This window comes from Pinus tabuliformis, chromosome 9 (genome assembly GCF_031772625.1).
Source record: "Pinus tabuliformis cultivar Carrire ecotype Pingquan chromosome 9, CPIR1, whole genome shotgun sequence".
Taxonomy (NCBI): domain Eukaryota; kingdom Viridiplantae; phylum Streptophyta; class Pinopsida; order Pinales; family Pinaceae; genus Pinus; species Pinus tabuliformis.
In genome coordinates, this window is record NC_142307.1 from 233,829,207 (window position 1) to 233,846,579 (window position 17,373).

The 17,373-nt window shown below is 35.9% G+C and overlaps 1 long non-coding RNA gene across 1 annotated transcript; it reads right to left on the reverse strand.

Moving 5' to 3' along the window:
• Positions 1–1,331: 1,331 nt before the first annotated feature.
• Positions 1,332–1,826, reverse strand: LOC149148049 (uncharacterized). Its single transcript, XR_016262442.1, has 2 exons — positions 1,585–1,826; positions 1,332–1,491 (listed from the first exon to the last, which is right to left on the reverse strand). It is a non-coding gene; the product is annotated as an uncharacterized LOC149148049 (long non-coding RNA).
• Between the last annotated feature and the right edge of the window lie 15,547 nt (positions 1,827–17,373).

Here is a 17,373-nt window from a genome sequence, read left to right on the forward strand (position 1 = left end):
ATTGTGAAGGAGATTCGTGGACGAGACAGATGCCGATGGCACCACCCGTTGAGATCGAAGGGATTCTAGACACACAGGTAGCTAAGCGCACATGCAGGAAAGAATATTTGCGGTACTTGGTAAAATGGAAGAACCGTCCGATAGAGGACAGTTCGTGGCTTAACGCGACGCAGATACAGAAAGCAGGCTATTCTGTCGATGACCTCATGGAACGGAGCCATGACTTTTTTCCACCCCGGGAGCCTGATGCAGGAGCATCCAGCTCCGAGGAGACAGAAGTTGGTTGACGGTCTCATGGAGAGACAAGAACACGTGATCGTACACACATAGCTGGACAGGTGTTAGACTTGTCAGTTATTTTGCCTTATTTTATTTGTTTTATTTTCAAATAGAAATTATTAACAGCAAAATAGGTTGTCAGTTAATTAGTTCCTTTTATTAGTTAACTAGTCTCTTTACAAATTGTGTTAGTTAGGAACAGTTAGGAATTGGTGGACAGTTACCCAATTCTGTTGGGCAGTTCTACCTGAACAGAACTGTGGTGTTTCAGGGGTTTAAAAGAGAAAAGATAAACATTGTAGGGGATTCCTCAGGCGAAGAAACAAGAGACACAGTCATTTCAAAATAGATATTTTATCTTTAATTTCGCTATTCAATCATCACTGTACGAATTGATTTCATGCATCATATTATTGTTTCTGTGTAACAAAAATTACGTTTGAAATACAAGACTGACAGAATTTACAAAAGGAGCAGACGCGTAGTCATACTATTTCCTGACAAAGAATACAGAAGATTGTACAGGAAGACAAAAACCCACAGGTAATTCGTAAAAACCCTCCAACCATTTATGAGCAGAGTAAGTGCCAGAAAGTAATATATATATTCTTGTATCATTTCATTAAACTGTCGTGAATAAGCATATACAGTCCAGTACATTCCACAATAAGAACACTATTAAAAAAAACCAGAACTTAAATACCAGAACCTCGAAGTCGAACTTGCACAGGTAAATGATACACCTAGACAGAGCGTAAAGAAATGGTCACAGCAACGAAGCGCCGAGTAGAGACAGTGTGAACAGGCGTTCCAATCCATTACACAACAAGGCACAGGACGAGGGTTTCAAAATAGCGAATACCCATTTCGCAAATTAACAAAATAATGCCATACAAGACAAGGGTTTGATGCCAACAGGGACCCAACTCACAAAACGGGAGTTCCCACAATTGAAGAGCAATACTACAGGACGAAGAGTCCAAAAACGGAGAACCAGTGTACAGGACCCAAGAGGGTCATACCATCAGAAGAAAACCCAACTAATTCACTGCTCAGACGATAGACCCAAAGGAAAACGACTTTACGGAACCTCTAAAGACACAGCAAATAAATGTGGAAGGACCCTACCCGTAGGGAAGAACCGGAGAATGCAACTGACTGCCGAGACAGTTGAAAGGCATTGAGCCACATATACCGACTGTATCGAACCACCTGCAGACAAAGGGGAACGTATTAGTACGAGTTACAGGCATACACAACCATTAAAAACAAACAACGGATGAGGGTTAAGGTGTAGAGTTTCACCTGGAGCCGAGAAGGCAGAGTTGAGAAGACGAACAACCACTAAACCCTGAAGACCAGTGACAAAGTGCGTTAGGGTCGGAGAGATAAGAGACCAAACAGTTTAGCAGAGAACCTGTAGTTACCTTGACGGCGAGTTGAAGCACGCTGGCCTGGAGGAGAACCTGTCATGAGCAAGTTAAATAGTTAAATGAACAGGGCAAACACGGAGGAACGAAACCCCCACAGAGCAGAGCGCAGCTCGAAATGATGAAAAGGGTAAAAGTGACAAATGAACAGAATCAAGGTTGACAAAAGGCCAGGGGTCGTATAGGAGGAAACCGACGGGTGGAGGTTGGTGACCGAAGGAACCAGTCGGAACCCTAAAACAAATATCGATGAACGCACCAGCATAATTAAGTCAACCATAAAGTTATCCAGGACACAGGTCTTGTCAACAGGCGATATTTTATAATCGGCGGGAGGCCATCAAAGATTAGTCCTTCCACAGACTCTGCGCACTAGATTTCGGCAAGGGCATGGTCTTGGGCTTATGGTATCCAATCCTCTCAGAAAGAAAAGTTGAGTAGGGTTTACATAAGTGTAGAAATAGAAAGTCATAGATGGCATTTTGGGATTCCAATGGCACAGAACCAGTCGTGGCTGCCTTCCATTGGAAGGGGCTTCAGTCCACTTTGTCAGGACGTAGTTTGAGGAAAGAAAATCATTCCATTGTTTGGAGATGAAGCGATAATGGTATACAAACTCCACTGGAAGACGAGCTAATATCTCTGTTTGAAGATCGAGTGATTCGCTCCGCAATGAACCCACAACACCCACCCATGCTTCTTGCATCTCTATGTATATAACCTAGAAAGAGCAAAGTGAACTTGAAGATTTACGGAAAAAACCAAAACGAATTTGAAGATTTGCGAAATCATGTAAGACCAAAACAAAGTTGAAGATTTGCAAAATCATGCAAGGCTAATTGAATATTTCTTTAACCACATTACAAATTTATAGGACTGTAACTGACGTAGGTATGGATTGTGAGCATTATTAAAAACATGTATGACATGTCGGCTTTATATTATTGGAAACTCCTATTTCTTATCCCATAGACAAGTTAATGCAGTCTGACATGTTAGAGAGATAGCAGTTTCCTTGCATTTATATTTCCTTCAAAGTTGACTTTGGCACTTTAGCAGCAAGGAAACTGCTATTCCCCTTACATGTCAGATTGCATTAACTTTTCTATGGGGTAAGAAATAGGAGTTGCCTTATATTATTATCTACCAAATGATTGAATGTAGCGATAAAAACATTTATTGTGCTACTTAACCAGAAAATAATATCTAAAATTTATTGTGTTACTTAATGAGAAAATAATATCTAGAAGTTGATAAAATGTTAGTGTAAAAAATTAAATAAAAGAATTATAAATAAATGAAATGGTATAGGTTAATATTTTGCAATTACATATTGATTGATAATACAATATAGATTATTATTTTAATGTTAAATAGTGACAATATAATATAGAATATTAATAAGTAATGAAATAAATATATAGATTATTATTAGTATGGATGAGGTGTTACATATTATATATTATGGGCTTTTCAAGAAAAAGAGAAATTTCAAATGCTATTTGGGATTATAATCATAGATTATAAAAACTTGTTTCCACTTTGCTTATTGGTCCAAACTAAATAGAAAGGTTTTTTTTGTTTTTAGAAAACATATTATTCGAAATGATAGTGGTTGGATTCAAAAGGATAATTATGCTTTTTATTAAAAAAAATTAATCCACCACCATCATTTTTTTTACTATTTCTCTAAAAAAAATAAGACAAAATTTGTAAAAAATAACTAAGGAACATGGCTTCTTCTAACACAAGAATGTATATATATTTAAATTTTACCATTTTTTGGTAAAAGTCTTTCCATGCTCTTACCATGAATACCTCTAAAATTCCATGAGATGATTGTTATTGTAAATTATGGATAATGAAAGGAGAGGAAGAATTTGCCATCAAAGCATTATGTTAGAAGGTAACCATAAAATCTTTGATTTCTTATAGTAACTATAATTTACTTATTTAGTCGAGATGCTTGTCCTCTTTGGGATTCCTTTTAAGATTATTAGGTTCTTTATGTACAATATCTAGGCTTAGGGTTGTGCTTGATGTTTGTAGATCCTCTACTCAAGGCTTTCTTTTGCGTGGGAGGGATCGTTGGACTAGTTGGATGTGTTCTCCAAGCACATATTAAATTTAATGATTTTGGTAGGTTTCTACAATTCTTTGAAGGTTAATGTTGTCTATATCCATATCCCCACTCTCCTCATATTCTTAGATGTCTTTGTCCTTTTGAATTTTTCCTCCTCATTATCTACAACAATTTGTTGTGATTCCATCATTTTCCTACATTTGCGCTAATCATACTCTTCTGGGGAGCCTGAGGTGGCATTTGGTACTTGGGTTGTACAACTAGGATTCTTATATCATTATTTAGGTGAGAACCCTTAATGGTCCCATTTTGTTATAGTTGTGCCCTCTCTCTCCTATATACACAATATGGAGACTTGGTCTCTGGATTATAACATATGGTCATGTACATTATATTCATCATGAGGGAGATTTCTCTCTCAGAGAGGGATATAATTGTTTGTTTCTTATAATTTTTAAGGTGTGCGTATCGTATCATTTGGCATCAGAGCTCATGATCCTATGGTTTTTCTACCTCAAACAAATCCTTGTGGAATTTTTTCTATAACATGTTTTCTAGGAGGTTTTAGATTGTGGAACATGGAGAATATTGAGAAGGAATCCTTCTACATCCTTTTCCCCCTCCGTTTTCAATAGATTTTAGAGCGTTATTTAGTTGAAAATATCTTAAAAGATGGCCATGATGATGGATTTTTGGCACCTAAAATGAATGTGTTCATAGTTGAGCATTTGTATGAAGTATGAATCTTGGAAGGTTAGATACATTTGTCTCTGTTTGACGTTCATCATCATGAAGAGTTACTTGATCAACAATGAAGGCTTTGGTCTCAGCTAACCTTTGTTGTTCTATTCTCATTTCGACTTGAAATATTTTCTTTTCAAGGGCCTTGGCTTTAAGCCTTTCCTCTTCATCAATGGCCTTTCAAAGGGCCTCTACTTTTGAAGGGCATTGCTTTCTTTGTTTTTCCCTTTGCCTTATTTTTGGGTAGTGGATAAGAAGCAAGTCATAATATTCTCTCTATTGCATTTTGTTCCATAACTCTTCATATGTGAGAATGTCTTGGAACATGAGTTCTTAGGGAGAGACTAATGTTCATATGGATGTGAGAGTTTCATATACTTGTAATGCTCTTTAACTATATGATGGGGGTTGTGTCTTTTCAAAATTCTTGTGAGGAGCTCAAGCTCCTCTTTTTTCCTGCCCAAGGAAAGTTTTCTAGATCATAGTTTTCTATTTTGATAGTGAAGCCCAACCATGACCTTGTATTGATGTTTGCTAAAACTAATGTTATCCCAAATTCCATAGTCTGATCGACATATTTTAACATATAAGTATTTGAAACTTATTTTATGCATGCCCATGGTTTATCTTTTATGGTTTTTGTTGGCTTTGTGGGGCATGACCCAAGTTTAGCGTTAGTTAGCCAAATAAATCCCTACACTACTGGCCCTTTCGGCGTCAGCCCGCGGAGCGCGGATTGAAGTCTCACCAGAAGCAGTATGGGGGGATGTTGGAACCAATTTTCCACACCCTGAGATAGTCGTGATGTTGGTTTATACCCTCTATTCCTACTTTCGTACAGGTCACTAAGCTTTAGGGATCTATCAGTCTACCCCTTTATTCCACCCTTCAATACCTTCGCAAAGGTGTACGATTAACCTTCGTGCAACCTTAACCCACGATCCAAGTACTTTCGAACTTCTATGACAACGTATTGTATAGGTTCCCAAGTTATCTTAAGTGTTTTACTTATCTTACTAATCAACCACAGTTAGCATCGCGTAAATAGATATTCTTACTTGCATTCGATTAACCAATACAGTCACATACATTCGCGCATCACATAACCACTGTAAATTAAACCCAAAATGCAATATAAGCATATGCATTAACAAGAAATAAATACACATAATTTGCAGAATACTTCTCTTTATTGATATCTTCAAATTAATACAGACTCTATCCCCCCTGCGCACACAACTGTAAGGGTTCATGCACTCAGCTGCAGACTTCCACCCTAGGCCTCTGCGCACTCAGCTGCAGAGCTTCTACCTATGCTAAAACCCAAAACACTTAGAATTCTCTACTAAGACTCCAAAACTTGTCTACCAACTACTTAGAGCTTATTTACTTAGCTCTTTTTTATACAATCCCATGGTCCATGGTCCATGGGTGGATCTTTATAGCAGACTTTACACTTTACAAAATACGGGCAAAGAACCCTTTATGACTCTTGACACCTTCGTGCTCTGGGACCACAAAATGCAGAGACTTTACATCTTTATTACAAAATTTGTCCCAAAACATGGGCTTTTAGCCCCAAAACTATCCTTGGGGTAACCCATTCCCAACAGGCCCCCAACAAAAACATGGTGACTCGCCCTCGAGTCACTCTGTGGGTGCAAAGATCTTGGCTCGAAGACCTCCCAGTTCGACCTGTATGACGACAACCTTGGCAGTGCATTGTGCTGTCGCTTGCTTCACTTCTTCAACCAACTGCTCAGTCGTTGGTCCTGAACTGTCAGCCTGAAGCTTCTGCTAAGTTGCTTGTAGATTAGCAAGCTTACCTTCAATAGAGGTTGTGACCGAATAAGCCTCATCCAACTAGGGCTTCAAGTCCACCTTCAACATTGCCTCCTTATGTTGTGTTGCATCTACCTGTTCTTTCAATTGTTTGGCCTCCTGTAGTTTCGCTAGTCTCTATGTGAGAGCGAAGGTTCACGTTGTACCTTTTACTTCATCATAGCGTTGTTGTAGTTCTCGTGCCTCTATCTCCAGCTGTTGTACATTAGAGTCCCCCTCCAGGCTCATCAAGACCTCGAACGATTGTTTAAAAAGTTGTGTACATTCTGCTACTGTATTGTCTACCGCCGCTATTACCTCTGTGACAGCAGTTGCACACTGCTCCTTTACTTCTGGCAGAGTTGAAGGTTGGGCCTTCAACTGTAAATCTGCAATTTGTAGGTTCAGCTCTAGCTGAACCTTAGCCAACTCCATGTGAGCATCGCACACCCCTATAGCAAGCTTATGAACATGCACCTTGACCAGTTCTTCCGCAGAAATGGCCAACTCCGGGACAATTCGGCATGCCTCCTCCATGACCTGAACTATGCACTTGTTTCGGTCGGTTACCTCGCTCATGATGGTGATGGCAGAGTCTCACTATAGGGCCATATGTTCATTATTAATCTTCTGCTCACTGATCACCTGCAAAGCACGGTGTTCACGGGCCCTCAGCTCCATGATCACTCCATCCTGCAATAGGTGGAGTGCCTCGCCAGGGAGCGCTGCCAAGTTCAACCCCACTCCCTTGAGGGTGCTGACAGTGGGCATGTTAGCTTCCTTTTCTATGGTAAGTGCTCCATCTAGCAGTACTATCACGTGGGAGACCTTTGCACGCAGCATCTCGGCAGCTTCTAAAGTACTGATAGGGAGGCTGGTGGACACTGTGCCATCCTATGATGTGTGGGTCTGTAGCTCCTATAGACCTATTTGGATGGCCCCCAATAGTAGTTGCTATTGTTTCTCAAACTGATGTAGTGCCTCCACGATAGCATCCCACATCATGTCTCCAATGTCATGTAAATATCCTTTTATGAGGGTGATCGGGTCCAGCAACGCCTTACTGGCCTTGGATTTCTTCCTTGACCCCACTTTTTCTTGTTCCCTTGGACACTTGATGCGGTCTGACATCGTCTATGGGTCTATGTCATGCTGCTCTATTTGTTCGTTAGTTTCTTCCTCTATTTTAGGCGAAGATGACCTCACGCCTTTGTCAGAGCCACGGTCTATTTTGCCTATCTCCTTTTATGTCTACTAGGCGACATCATGCTCCACCTAGACCTTCTCAGCGGCCTCCTTCTTCCTCTTCTTAGATAGATGTGCCATCTTGAGCTTGGCCTCCTTTTTGCGTTGTGCGGTAGACTTGCTCGACCCCACAACAAGTTTGCCCTTAATTTGAAAATGACACAAAATATTCAAGGTTTTTTTAGGACTAACCCACAACCAAGATGGTTTCAACATTCTCCTATATTACAAGGCATTAAGTATGCACATGGTACAAATAGGCTGTCAAAAAAGAAAATGGAAAAACCATTTGCAAAATATACAAATTACCCTCTCCAACGTGTTCACCAAGAAGGCCCAAATCCAAGGAAATTTTCTTTGTTTTTTCTTTTGATTTTGATAAAAATTAAACAAGTAAATTAATGGCAGTCATCACATCTGGGTCTTCTTTACATATTTATATGGTTTCTCTATTTTATTTTGACAACTTGTTTGTACCATGTGCATCCTTAATGCCTTGTAAGTTAGGAGAATGTTGAAACTATCCTGGTTGTCCTAATGATAGTAGCTCCTTCTCAAAATGTGTTATATAAGGGGAAAATTTTACAGGACTCCAATGGTGTAAATATATGAGTTTTTCACCATTGGTAAAGGTTCAATGCCAAAGAGTCTTCCCTAGACCCATGGGACACCTTGACTGGTTGAACTTGTGGTTACACCCAAAGAGAGGATGAAAAATTGAAATGATCTTAGCTCAAGTGGCTTGGTGAAAATTTGGTTTCCCAAGTTTCATTAGTTATTAATGGATATGTTGTAACTGACATGTTTGTACATTTATGAAGTAGTTATATCTAGTGTATAGAATTGATGAAATAGTTGTATATGGTGTAATCGAAACATATCTAATTGATACTGCCTATTCTCCAAAAAATTTAGCTCCTATTGAAAAAAGTAATAAGACATTTTCCTCAAAGGTTTAAACCATTAAACATAATTCCAAATTTATTTTATCCATATTTATAAATATTCTAACACCAAAACATAATTATAAGGGAAGCATGCGTTAGGTGCATCGTGCAATATTTAAGTATAGGGCATATAAATGTCTTATTTTAAGATAGTTTAAAGACAATGACAATATGTTGATTCTTTCATAGGATTTACCCTTGAAATATAATACACTAGAAGCTTTGTTTCAACAATATTGGTTGTACATTGGGGACTTGAGAGTGCTTATGTGTATCTTCTCTACCCCTTACTTGATAGCAATAGGTCATCATCACCAAAACAATATGTAGCTGCAGTTCTTAGTCTGTCTACAAAAAAACAATGATGGAGAGAAAGATATACATAAGTTTCACATATACAGTGGATGCACATATGCATAAGTTGTGCATATACAGTATATTCACATATACGAAATATATGCGCATATACAGAAGCTGCGCATATATAGAAGATACGCATATACGAAAGTTGCGCATATATGGAAGATACACATATACGGAAGTTGTGCATATACAGAAGATACACATATATGCATATGTGCACAACTTCCATATATGCGCATATCTTTCGTACATGCACACATATTTTGTATATGTGTATCCTTTGTATATGCACATATCTTCTGTATATGCACAACTTATGTATATGCGTAGTGATGTAGATGCATCTAACCTAGGTCAAATGTTTACTAAGGGAGTTTGTTTATAAAGTTAGGATTTAATTAATTAATGTATTTTTTCTATAGTTTTAGGAGAAAATGATAATTCTTGTAAATAGGACAAGATTTGAGAGTATTTTGGAAGGTTTGATAGAATTTTGGATTAGTTGGAACTTATATAGGGATAAAGTATTAGATGAGAGATTTTATGGATCATGAGAGATATTTTAGGAGTTAGTTTAGGATCTAGAACCTACTTGTGTTCTAATCCATTTGTATAAATCTAGGTGAGCCCATGAGGCATGTAAGTATGTAGAGGTGTGTAAGTAGGTATGAGAGTTAAGTATGAGAAGTTCTCCTATAAATATTTAATGTCTTAAACAAATTATATATACAGTGACTAAAATTATGCATAAACTATCTATATACACATCTTCCATATATGCGCAACTTTTGTATATGTGCATCTACCGTACATGTTCAACTTCCATATGTGTGCATATACAGAACTTACACATATGCATAGTTCTGCACAACTTTAACGTACGTACATACATAGCCTTTGTATATGCACAACTTTCATATATACATATATGAATGTTTTACACATACAAAAGATATGTGATGCAAAAAATGTGCATATCTTTCATATATGTGTAACTTTTATATATGCACATATTTCTCGTATATACGTTTATTTCATATATGTGAATTTATTTTGTATATGTGCATATTTGGAAGTCGTGCATATACAATAGATGTGCATATATAGAAGTTATGTGTATATACAGAAGTTATGCATATACAGAAGATATGCGCATATAGGGAAGTTGTGCATATATGGAGACTGTCGTATATGAATGTTATGAAAGTTGTGCTCTTCTGTATATGCACAACCTATGTGTACTCACATATAAAAAAGTTGTGTATATACGGAAAATATGTGTATATACAAAAGTTGTGCATATATAGAAGATATGCACATATACACAATATATTCACATATACAGAATTTGCGCATATACAAAATATATGCATATCTTCCATATATGGCCAACTTCCGTATATGTGCATATTTTCTGTATATGCACATATATTCTTTATATGCAAAATTTCCATCTTTTGGACTTGCAAAAGGTGTAAAATGAGTATTATAAAAATAGGGTTTGTAAATTCTAGAAGACTTGAAGTCTTAGATGTGAAAACCTAGGGTTTGTAGATAAAACCTTAGATCTTATGTTTCTATTGAAATAAGAAACCCTAGTTCATGCAAGGAAGGAATGACATCATGTTGATGATGAGGACAAGGAGGAGAACCATATATGCGCATATACAGAAGTTGTGCATATACAAAAGATGTGTGCATATACGGAAGTTGTGCATATATAGAAGATGTGTGCATATACGGAAGTTGTGTATATATGGAGGTTATCATATATGCGTATTACATAATTTGCAGACTAATTTTATGTATGCACAACTTTTGTATATGGTTGCAAATTGTTTTTATGTATGCACAACTTCTGTATATGTGCATATACAGATGTTGCACATATATGAAAGCTATCCGCATATACGGAAGATATATAGAGAAGTTGCGCATATACAGAAGTTGTGCAGAACATCAACATCTATATAGGCGCAACTTCTGTATATGCACATCTTCTGTATATGTGCATATCTTGCATATATGCATAAATAGATATGCATATATACGGAAGTTGCACATATACAGAAATTGCGCATATACGAAAATTGTACATATATCGAGGTTGCATATATATAGTGACTGAATTTCCGCATTAATTATTTATATATGCATCTTCCATATATGCACAACTTCTGTATATGTGCATCTACCTTACATGTTCAACTTCCATATGTGTGCATATACAGAAGTTACACATATAAATAGGTGTGCACAACTTCAACCTACGTACATACATAGCCTTTGTATATGCACAACTTTCGTATATGCACAACTTCTGTATATACATATATAAATTTTCTTTAGTCAATTGCTAAATCTCAAACAAAAGGGTTCAATGGTGGAGCACATTGAGGACTTCCAAAAATTAAATATAAGGGTAAATGATATTCTATAGGAGCATAGGATTGATGTGTTCATAGGGACCTTAAAGGATAACATCCAACATGAGGTTCACCTTTGGGAACATGATTCATTAGAAAAGGCATTCAGGTTGGTAAGGAAAATTGAAAGCAAAATTATGGCAACAAGGAAGCATACCACTCACAACTATAAAGATGGAAGTGTTTCTACCCCTAGCCTTCCACAACCTACAAGGCTGACACCACAATAATTGGAAGAATAAAGAGCAAAAGGGATTTTTTATAGTTGTGATAGAAAATACACTAAAGGTCATAAGTGTCCTGAGAAGAAATTATTTTACATAGATTGTGAAGAGGAGGAAGAAAAGGATCAAGAAACGTCAAAAGAAGAGGATAGACACTAGGAACCAACCCTAGATAAAGAAGAAATAAATCCGACCATATTTTGTAATGCATTGGCAGGAATTACCACTCAAACTCTCAAGATAGAAGGATATATCAAGAAGAAAAAGCTAATAATGTTGATTGATTCGAGTAGTACCCATAATTTTATTCATTGTAAGATAGCCAAGGAATTGAATTGCTTCCTACATCTAGCACCAGAGTGTCAAGTGATAGTTACAAATGGAGGAACCATAAATTTATTTGGAAAGTTCCATAATATCAATTTATCCATGGGAGAATATGTATTGAATAGTCCAGTGCTTTCCATTCCAATGGGTGGTGCTGATGTTGTACTAGGAATCCAATGGCTACAATCTTTGGGTACAATAGCTATTAATTTTCAAGAACTTTTCTTGAAAGTTTTTTGGGAAGGAAAGGAAGTTGAATTAAGGGGTATCGCAGGGAAACCAAGAAATATAATCAGATCTAACAACATAACAAAGCTTCTAAAGAAAGAAGAATGGGGCGTAATTGCACATTTATGTTCACTAGAGGTTCCCACATCGAAATCATCTATTTCTCTAGATCTCCAAAAAGTCTTGGACAATCATTCCAAGGTATTTGAGACTCCCAAAGGCCTCCCACCTATTCGTGATCATGACCATGCAATTCATTTGATTCTAGGAGGTGTTCGTCCAAACATCAGGCCTTACAGATATCCCTATTCCCAAAAGAGTGAAATTGAACATATGGTTGCAAAAATGCTAGAGGCTGGTATAATTCAACATAGTCAAAGTTCTTTCTCTCCTCCAGTAGTATTGGTGCACAATAATGATGGATCACAGTGCATTTGTTTGGATTATAGGAAGCTCAAAAAGCTCATTATTAAAGATAAATTTCCCATTCTAGTCATTGATGAATTATTGGATGAATTACATGGAGCAATTTACTTCACCAAGTTCGAACTTCATTCAGGATATCATCAAATCAAAATGAAGACTGAAGACATTCTGAAAACAACATTTAGAACTCATGACGATCATTATGAATTCTTGGTCATGCATTTTGGCCTTACCAATGCACCTTCTACATTTCAAGGTTTGATAAATTCCATTTTCAAACCCTTCCTTCGAAAATTTGGGTTAGTATTTTTCGATGATATACTAATCTACAACAAGTCTTGGAAGGATCATGTTCAACATGTTGACAGGGTGCTCAAACTATTGGAGGAGAAACAATTATATGCAAAAACCTCCAAATGTTTCTTTGGAGTACAGGAGGTGGAATATCTGGGTCATATGGTATCTCATGAAGGTGTTAAGGTAGACCCTGGAAAAATTAAAGCCATTAACGAATGGAAAATTCCCACATCCATAAAGAATCTGTGAGGATTTCGCAGGCTGACAGGGTACTATCACATGTTTGTTAAGAAATATGGGAGAATAGCAGCACCTCTAACAACATTATTGAAGAAATATGCATTTTCTTGGAATCGACTATGTCTATAACTTAACAACCCGTCCTAGGACTTACCAAATAACAACCCATCCAAGAACTTATCAAATAACAACCCATCCCAAAAAATAAGGGTCAATAATACTAAGCCTAAAACTGTGAAGTAGAAACTTACCTGTGAGTTCTCCTGATCTCGAACTAATTCACTTTCTCCACCAAGTCGTTGAATAATTATGGAATCTCTCCTTATCCACCATCCAACAAAACAATAACTCGACAAGCAACCAACGTAGTTGAGTTGCTAGTCCACTTAATATTTTTCCTTAAATCCACCCGTGAAATCGACGTGCAGTGCATATATATAGAAGTTATGCACATATAAAAAATATATGCATATACGGAAGATATGCACATATACGAAAGATGTGCATATACAGAAGATATGCACATATACTGAAGATATGCATATATGGAAGATATGCACATATACATAAGACATGCATATACAGAAGATATGCATACAGAAAGATGCATATATACGGAAGATATGCATATATACAGAAGCTATCCATATATACAAAAGATGTGCATATACGGAAGATATGTATATATATAGAAAATTCTATTATGGAAGAAGTGCATATACAGAAGTTACGCATATATCTTTATTCTTTCTTTTATTTGTAAATTTTTACATAGTAAGTGGCCAAATTCCACACATATTTTTCAATCTAGTTTGCTAGTTTTTGAAAATCACATAGCTTAATTAGTAAAAGAGTAAGATTTCCACCTCCCTTTAGTCACACTTAGTGTAGTAGGAGAAAGAGTAAGTGGCCCATTATCCACACATAATTTCTTTTTCATGCAAGGAATAAATGAAATATAGTGTAATTAGGAGGATATTGCAACGAATCATCGAACATCTGCATCTTATCACACTTTGCATGCTCACTTGATCACTTTCACATAGTTACACACCATAGAAAATTTTAGGGGCGAATGTTCGCCCTTTGGCGAAATTAAGGGGTTTTAAAGTTTTAGTGGGCGAATATTTTGTATCATAGTACATTTTTACAAATCACCTCAAATAGCCCACCTTATTTTAAGGGAGATGGTAAAAAAGGTAAATTTAGCCCTTGAAATTAGGAGTTACAACCTTCCATTCACCCATTTTCAAGAATAGGTTTTATTTAAGTGAATCCATTCGCCCATTTTCAAGAATAGGTTTTATTTAAGTGAATCCTATGGGCCAAAGGCCCAAATACCATATTTATAAAAGAAGTATGGTAAATTAATAAAAATATAAATAAATGAGAGGTATGGTAAATAAATAAAACATTTTTAATATTTACTCAATAAGTCACCTTATATACATGCAAGGGTGTAAACAAATAAAAATATAAGTAAAGTGGAGGTATGGTAAATAAATAAAACGTCTTTTTACACTTAATCAAAAGGTATAGTAAATAAATAAAAATATAAATAAACTAGACACATGGTAAATAAATAAAACCTCTTTTTATATTTAGTCCATAACCCTCGTTCTATTTATGAAGGCTCAAGAAAGAGGTTTTATTTAAGTGAATCTTATGGGCCAAATACCATATTTCTAAAAGAGGTATGGTAAATTAATAAAAATATAAATAAACCAGAGGTATGGTAAACAAATAAAACATTTTTTAATATTTACTCCATAAGTCCTTATATTTACGAACACTCAAAAAATGCGGTATATTTAGGTGAAACCTATGGGCAAAATACTATGGGACAAACACCATGGACTAGATTGTTATTAATACCATGCAAAAAAACATTATTAACCCTAATATTAGTATTAATAAAAATAAAAATGGCACATGGTATTGACCCATGGTATTCACCAAAAAGGCACATGGTATTGACCCATGGTATTCACCTGGAATGTAGCCTATTTAAATGGGGGAATTAAACCAGCATAGATCCATCTTGACTCTGGATCTACTAACCCCCGAGAGGTATCAAATATCGTGATATGCAAACTAGCATAGAGTGAAAAAATATTTGATCCGATCAAGAGTAAAAATTGATGTTTTAATTTAATGTATGTTAAACATTTTAGCTTGGTTAAAATAAAAATCAACTATTAATTTTTATAAATTACTAATAGTAATTTTTAAGCTCCAGGTTTATGATAACCCATGGTATTGACCCATGGTAATACCATGGTATTCATGTGAGCATAGACTATTTAAAGGGGAAATTCTATCATCTTAGATCCATTTTAATTATGGGTCTACCAAGTGCTCAGAGGGATAAATAGATTTCATCCCCCTAAGAGTGGTAGATGTGGAGTTAAGATGGATATAGGTTGGTTTTTATGATAATGAAGATATTAAATAGACTTAGGAAATTATATTGTAAAAACATCTTAAGGTGAATGGTTAAAGCATAGACATTGGACAAGTATATTTTTATACTTATGTTTTAAATTGAAACTAATCTAGGGCTAAAAGGAATAGATTGATTGCACTAGTCATCCTTCTATAACTTTCCAACATATGCTGGAGTAAACAGATTGTAATTTGGGTAATTTTTCTAATTGCAAATAGGAACATACTTGTGTATTGGCAGGGTGGTTACGAGGTCCCTAGAAGTGATGGATTTGAATTTTTCTTGGTTTTATATATATTATTAGGTTTTTTCTCATGCTTTCAGTGAATGGCACGGGTGAATTTTATCCTACACCCACTAGGTTATCGATATGTAATTTCGGTAATTTTGATTTCAAAAGATATTTTAAAGAAATGCAATGATTTCATTTGTGTATTCAATAAACACAAGATTTTATAATTGAGTAAAATATTCACCATGCCTGGTGAGAGATTCGCCAGAAAATTATATATACATATCATATCATTGATAAAATCGCCTTCCATTTTTCCTATATACCATGGAGATTTGCCCATTTATTATACATGTAAATTTAGCGGGGGTTCTTAAAATTTTCCCTGTTACACACCACACACTAAGCTTCTATAAGCTTTGTATTAGAAGGTATCCAGTTTCCAGAGCTTTTGATACTTATTTTATTTTAGCTTACATATAACACCCTAAAGAAAAGTAAGACCCTTAAAAGCTACCATAACTTGAGCCAACTAAATTCCCCATAGGGGCCACCAAAGAATTTATAGTTCAAGTTAGGACCATTCAGGGTAGGCATCCCATAATCTGCCACGGTCATGTTACATATTTGTGCCCTCTATATATGCACAACTTCAATATATACACAGATATGGAGGTCATCTTTTGTATAGAATATCCACATAAACATAAGCCATATATTAAAGTTGTGCATATACGGAAGCTATATTTCATATATGCACGCTTCCACACACACACACACATATATATATATATATAGATACATATAAAAAATCTGCACATATACGAAAGATGAATTCTATATATGTGTGGCTTTTGTATATGAACATATGTATGGAAGTGTGCATATAGGGAAGATGGTCTCCATATATGCACAACCTCTATATATGCACATAGATATATAATCATGCATATATAGAAGATGGCTTTTGTATATGCACAACTTCTATATATGCACATAAATATGGAAGCCATCTTCCGTATATGCATGATTCCATATCTATGTGCGTATATAGAAGTTGCGCATTTACAGAATATGACTTCCCTATATGTGCATATTATGTATATGCACACACACACATATGGAAGAGGGTATATACATAAGATGGCTTCCGTATATACATACTTGCATATCTATGTCATAGAAGATGCAAATATAAAGAAGACATATATTGCAGTTGCACATATATGGAAGTTATATTTCGTATATGCATGCTTCCATGTGTGTGTGTGCATACACAAAATTTGCACATATACAGAAGATAAATTCATTATATGTATGGCTTTTGTATATGAACATATGTATGGAAGTGTGCATATATGGAAGATGGCCTCCATATATGCACATAGATATCAAAGTATGCATATACAGAAGATGACTTATGTATATGCACATAGATATGGAAGCCATCTTCCATAGATGCACACTTCCATATATATGTGCATATACAGAAGCTACTTATATACAAAAGCCATTTTCTGTCTATGCACTCTTCCATGTGTGTGTGTGTGTGCATATACAAAATATGCACATATACGGAAGCCATATTCATTATATCCGAAACTTTTGTATATCCACG